Genomic DNA, 6,229 nt, shown 5'->3' with positions numbered 1-6,229 from the left:
GAGATATACATGTTACAAGTTGAAAGCAACCGCTGAAACTTAATCTTCCTTTGTGTTGCTTCAATGCCTTTACTATGAATTTATTGCTTTATGAGTTAACTCTTATGCAAGACTTATTGATGCTTGTCTTAAAAGTACTATTCATGAAAAGTCTTTGCTATATGATTCAATTGTTTACTCATTGTATTTACCATTGCTTTGAATCGCTGCATTCATTACATGTGCTTACAATAGTATTGATCAAGATTATGATAACATGTCACTTAAGAAATTATCTTTGTTATCGTTTACCTACTCGGGACGAGTAGGAACTAAGCTTGGGGATGCTTGATACGTCTCAAACGTATCTATAATTTCTTATGTTCCATGCTACTTTTATGATGATACTCACATGTTTTATACACATTATATGTCATTATTATGCATTTTCCGGCACTAACCTATTAACGAGATGCCGAAGAGCCAGTTGTTGTTTTCTGCTGTTTTTGGTTTCAGAAATCCTAGTAAGGAAATATTCTCGGAATTGGACGAAATCAACGCCCAGGATCCTATTTTTCCACGAAGCTTCCAGAAGTCCGGGGGAGATACGAAGTGGGGCGACGAGGCGACGCCACACTAGGGCGGCGCGGCCCAAGCCCTGGCCGCGCCGGCCTGTTGTGTGGGCCCCTCGCGTCGCCCCTAAACCTACCTCTTCGCCTATAAGAAGCCTCCGTCGATAATAGTTCCAGGACCGAGAGCCACGATATGGAAAACCTTCTAGAGACGCCGCCGCCGCCAATCCCATCTCGGGGGATTCAGGAGATCGCCTCCGGCACCCTGCCGGAGAGGGGAATCATCTCCCGGAGGACTCTTCACCGCCATGGTCGCCTTCGGATTGATGTGTGAGTAGTTCACCCCTGGACTATGGGTCCATAGCAGTAGCTAGATGGTCGTCTTCTCCTAATTGTTCTATCATTGTTGGATATTGTGAGCTGCCTAATATGATCAAGATCATCTATCTGTAATGCTACATGTTGCGTTTGTTGGGATCCGATGAATATGGAATACTATGCTATGTTGATTATCAATCTATCATCTATGTGTTGTTTATGATCTTGCATGCTCTCCGTTGCTAGTAGAGGCTCTGGCCAAGTCGTTACTTGTAACTCCAAGAGGGAGTAATTATGCTCGATAGTGGGTTCATGCCTCCATTAAATGGGAGTGACAAAGAACCTCTAAGGTTGTGGATGTGCTGTTGCCACTAGGGATAAAACATCAATGCTATATCTAAGGATGCATTTGTTGATTACATTACGCACCATACTTAATGCAATTGTCTGTTGTTTGCAACTTAATACTGGAAGGGGTTCGGATGATAACCTGAAGGTGGACTTTTTAGGCATAGATGCATGCTGGATAGCGGTCTATGTACTTTGTCGTAATGCCCAATTAAATCTCACACTACTCATCATAACATGTATGTGCATTGTTATGCTCTCTTTATTTGTCAATTGCCCGACTGTAATTTGTTCACCCAACATGCTATTTATCTTATGGGAGAGACACCACTAGTGAACTGTGGACCCCGGTCCATTCTTTTACATCAAATACAATCTATTGCAATACTTGTTCTACTGTTTTCTGCAAACAATCATCATCCACACTATACATCTAATCCTTTGTTACATCAAGCCGGTGAGATTGACAACCTCACTGTCACGTTGGGGCAAAGTAATTTGGTTGTGTTGTGCAGGTTCCACGTTGGCGCCGGAATCCCTGGTGTTGCGTCGCACTACACTCCGCCGCCATCAACCTTCAACGTGCTTCTTGGCTCCTACTGGTTCGATAAACCTTGGTTTCTTACTGAGGGAAACTCACTGTTGTACGCATCACACCTTCCTCTTGGGGTTTCCAACGGACGCGTGTTGAACGGAAAGACATACGTCAACCACGCGCAGCAGGGAGTTGCTTATGTAGTATTTGGGGATGTCCGATCATAAGCTAACTGTGGATTTCCAAAATCACAAACATTATTGATCCTTAGAATGTCATCTGTAGCCAAATTAACTCTATCCAATGCTTGCTTGGCAAACATTCCCATGCTTGTGATGTGGTTTTATTTACTAGGAGAGGGAGTTCACTGAGATGGATAAGGTTAGAGGAAGATTCTTTTGGGAAGGATGTGCTCACGGGTTTAAGTAACACATGGTGGTGGGAGAATTCCTCTAGATCTCAAGATTTTGCTGGGTTTTGGGTATCTTAAATTTTAGGTTTATGAAATATATCTTTGTTGTTAAAGTGGATCTGAAACCTTTTCAATGATAATGAGGGAGTTCCGTTAACACATAATGTGTAGGAAATATCTCAAGAATGGTGAGTCCATCTTGATGAATGATTTAAGGGGATCCCATTTCTAGAATGGCTTACAAGCAGTGAAAAATGATTCGTTTTGGGGGCAAGTCGCTTTGTAGGCAATGGCAAAAGGACTGATGTGTGGGCAGGGAAGATTCCTTTGAAATCTTCCTTTCCTACCCTATTTTGTGCAACTTCTTATCCTGATGTTTATATGGCTGACAACTATGTTTTGGTGTCTCATGTTGGAGATAGTGTCATAGAGGTAAATAATAAGGAGTATTTATTATTTATATCTCAAATATTCATAATAGTTTCTTGCCATGTTGTAACTGTATTAAGAGAAAACATTGATACACGTGTGGTATTGTAAACAAACAAGGATCCCTGGCAAGTACACATGTACGAGCTAGCTCATTGTGGTCAATCGTTGATCGAGGTTTTCCGGTCATGGGCACCAATGTTATTGACAATGGGGTCATATCATTGGATGAATAATATGGCGGACATAGCCAATAAATAAGTATTGTAACGCGACCAAAGTCACATCAAGTTCAACATTACGATGTTTATGAAAGCATAGTAACCTAATCCTTAGGCAATGAGATCATATTAGAATCACTGTCACCGGCGGCTGCTTAGACATCATCAATCGCTACTCCATAACAGGATGGTCATAAAGGTGATGCTCAGGTATTCCAATGGAATGGGTTGAGGCATATGTCGGGATTTGTTCATCCGCGTGACGGAGAGATAAAGCTGTGTAGCGCATGGGGATGGAATCACACGGACCAAGTTGAATAAGTCTTGTCAGTAACAAAATCGAACTAGGTATAACAATACTGACGATCATGTCTCAGACAAGTGCTGGTATCGAGGAACAAAGGGAATTGGACTCAACGTAATGGTTCAAACGATGATCATATCTTCGTGGAATACATAGGGATCATTATGGTTCTCCGGACCCCCTGCTGATCATTGATCGGAGAGCCGTCTCGATAATGTCTGTGTTATTTTCGAACCATAGGGTAACACACTTAAGGGTTCAATGAAGCTAAAGATAGTTTTGAATTCATTGGAATTGAGAGAGAAATCCGAAAAAGAGTTCCGTGAAAGGTGTTTAGAGAAGTCCGAGAGGTATCCAAAATATAGGCAATTAAAAGATATGTTTAATATGTTAATTATATAACTTAATATATTAAAACATATTTAATTAATTAAAAAAGGATCCCACCCTAAATGGGCCCCATATGGCAAAGGAGCCCATGGGGGAAGGTGGCCGGCCGGCCATGGGGCATAGTGGGCTGGGCGACGGCCGCCCCACCTCCTCCTACGTATAGAGGTCAGTTTTCAAACCATCACCCCGGAAAATTAGTTTTTTTTAAACGAGGAAAACTCGAGATTTTTTACAACCACGTAAAACTAAGCACCTGCCTCAGCTAAAAAGTACGCAGTTGATCACAAAGAGCGTTGGTGTGATACAAGCTACAGTGCGCTTACTCCCGCTGGTTCATGAAAAGTAACATTTCAGACAAGGATGAAATGAACTTCTAAAACTTCCACTACAGATATGTTGAAGATCCTAGTAGATGTCAATTTTTCATGAACGGGAGAGACACCGTGAAGGACGTGCATTTAATTAAAGTTCTAACAAGTTTTGATACATCATACATCACACCTAGTTCACATCCATCACAATTTTTTGTGTTACAACAAAGGTCACTTGCCAGGGCCAAACTCGGTCAGGTTGAGACCGAAGCAGAAGAGGTCCCTTCTCCAAGAGTGATAGTATAACGATCTACAAAAGGTACATCTCTGTGAATGGAAAAAAATACGTACACATGCAACCTTGTTTAATATGCAGTCCTATATAATGTCTGGCAGACCCTCTAAGCTAGTGTTCAGAATACTAAGCTTTGAAACAATAACTTGGAGACCGTAAAGAAATGACAATGGAGATGTCTACCTCTTTGAATAACTTCTCGGTGGTCAGATACAGCTACAATGAATTCTTTGGTCTTCCAGCGAAGTTTGCGCGTATGAAATACTCTAACCTGTGAAGCAAGCATTACATATTCCGCGAGGCTCATAATCCTTCCCAATCCGTTAACAGTACTGATGGAGTGAGTTACTCAAAATTATAACATACAAGTTGACTTACAGAAACATGAACTTTCGCATCGAGGCCATTTCCAGCTGATTTGCAAAGGCTGAGCAACACGTTTTCCAGCTGATAACAATAAAAAAAATTAAGACAAGTCAACGGACCATTGTCGAGGACTTGAGTCCCCACAAGGTGCCGTGGGTGGTGTTACCCAACTATAAAATTGTGCACACTAAAAATCTGTAGCCACCATATAAAATTTCAGATATGGTTTGGGAATTTCAGTTGTACCATTTGTGTAACAAATCCTGCTATAAAAGATATTAATTTGCAACAGAACACTAAAATCTTTGACAACACTAACTATTATATATTACACACCACCATCCAAGAAACATTCTACGCATAGAGATTTCCCTCTAATATTAAATATTCCTCCCGAGTGCCACGATTTCCAACTTTCCATTCAGACGAGGTAGAAACAAAGCTAGCGTGGCTGAAACTTCGCACTTGAAAAAGAACACCTCCTAAAATAGCTTAAATGAGATTGCAGCGCACTTTTTCTGATAATTCTGTAAGTAGACCTGCCTGAACTGTATTGGAAATCCGCTCTCCATTCAAACATTCAATAATACCACCTCTTCGGATTCCAACTTCCTCAGCGTGTGATCCTTTTGAAACCTAATTAAGGTTCAATTAACAATAATATGAATGGTGAGTGAAGCACCTTCAGGTTCTCAAACAGCAAGCACACACACAACACACAATTAACATTATTAAACCTCTTCAACAATAAGACCATCATCGATCTTATACTTTTGCCATAGCTTCTCCACTCGAACAAGATCTAAAAGCTTGATACCTGAAAACCACATTCCAAGGTGGGGGCGAGGAATGGACCTATACCATAGAGATAAGCATTTAGCACATTTGAAAAAAGATAGTTCTACAAGACCAAATAACCGTTTTAATTGTGCCACTTTTGCCAAAAATCCAAATTATGTCTAACATGTTAAAAAATTGCATGTAGTAGTCCAAATATTTAAAATTGAATTAACACGGAACCTTTTTTTGCGTGCGAGTTAACACAGAACCTTTGCTTATGATCTTTCAAAGTCTCACTATTGTTAAAATAAAAAACCACATTTATGTACTGAACTTTATTTTTAACCTTTCCTATAAATAACATTGAAAAAAGTATGTAGGACTTAAGTGATCAACACTTCATTCCCTAGTAAAATTGGCATCATGAATCATTGTGCATTTTTCTTCAGCATGGTTCTACTAATAAATGATTTTTGTAAAAGCAATAAAATTTACAAGTTAATATCATTATAGTTATATGTATTTGTATCTTGGAAAACGATGACCAAATCACCATCTCTCCTATTGCATAACCATATCAAAATATATACAATGAACATGGGGGAGAGGCCTATATATATGGTACTGAAAGGGAAACCATACTTGAATTTCTTCCACAAATCCAAACACTTGAGCAAAACGGAAGAAGGTATAAAAGACCCGCTCCTATGACTGTTGATCTGTAACATCCCTGTTTTGTTTGTGCATCATGTGCATCATGATTTCCTAAGAAAAATGCATAATGGAAATATGTTGAAAACCCTAATGTTGGTTTGAATATCTCTGTGATTTCAAATGCTCAAAATGATTCAAAAGTTTCAAACTAAAATACATTGCACTTGTGCTTTGAAAGATGTCCATTGTTATCTTGAAAGTTTCAGAAAAGTTAGAATCTCCAAATGATTTTGAAACATCAGAGTATTTTGAATA

At 39.7% G+C, this 6,229-nt stretch overlaps 1 long non-coding RNA gene across 1 annotated transcript; it reads right to left on the bottom strand.

The window, feature by feature from the left end:
* Positions 1–5,023: 5,023 nt before the first annotated feature.
* Positions 5,024–5,980, bottom strand: LOC127304522 (uncharacterized). The gene is made up of 3 exons (XR_007853425.2): positions 5,903–5,980; positions 5,218–5,335; positions 5,024–5,116 (listed from the first exon to the last, which is right to left on the bottom strand). It is a non-coding gene; the product is annotated as an uncharacterized lncRNA (long non-coding RNA).
* Between the last annotated feature and the right edge of the window lie 249 nt (positions 5,981–6,229).

The sequence above is a fragment of the Lolium perenne genome, chromosome 5 (genome assembly GCF_019359855.2).
Source record: "Lolium perenne isolate Kyuss_39 chromosome 5, Kyuss_2.0, whole genome shotgun sequence".
In the NCBI taxonomy this organism is placed as follows: Eukaryota; Viridiplantae; Streptophyta; class Magnoliopsida; order Poales; family Poaceae; genus Lolium; species Lolium perenne.
Note: the sequence above shows the minus strand (reverse complement) of the source record. Positions and strands in the feature narration are given on the sequence as shown.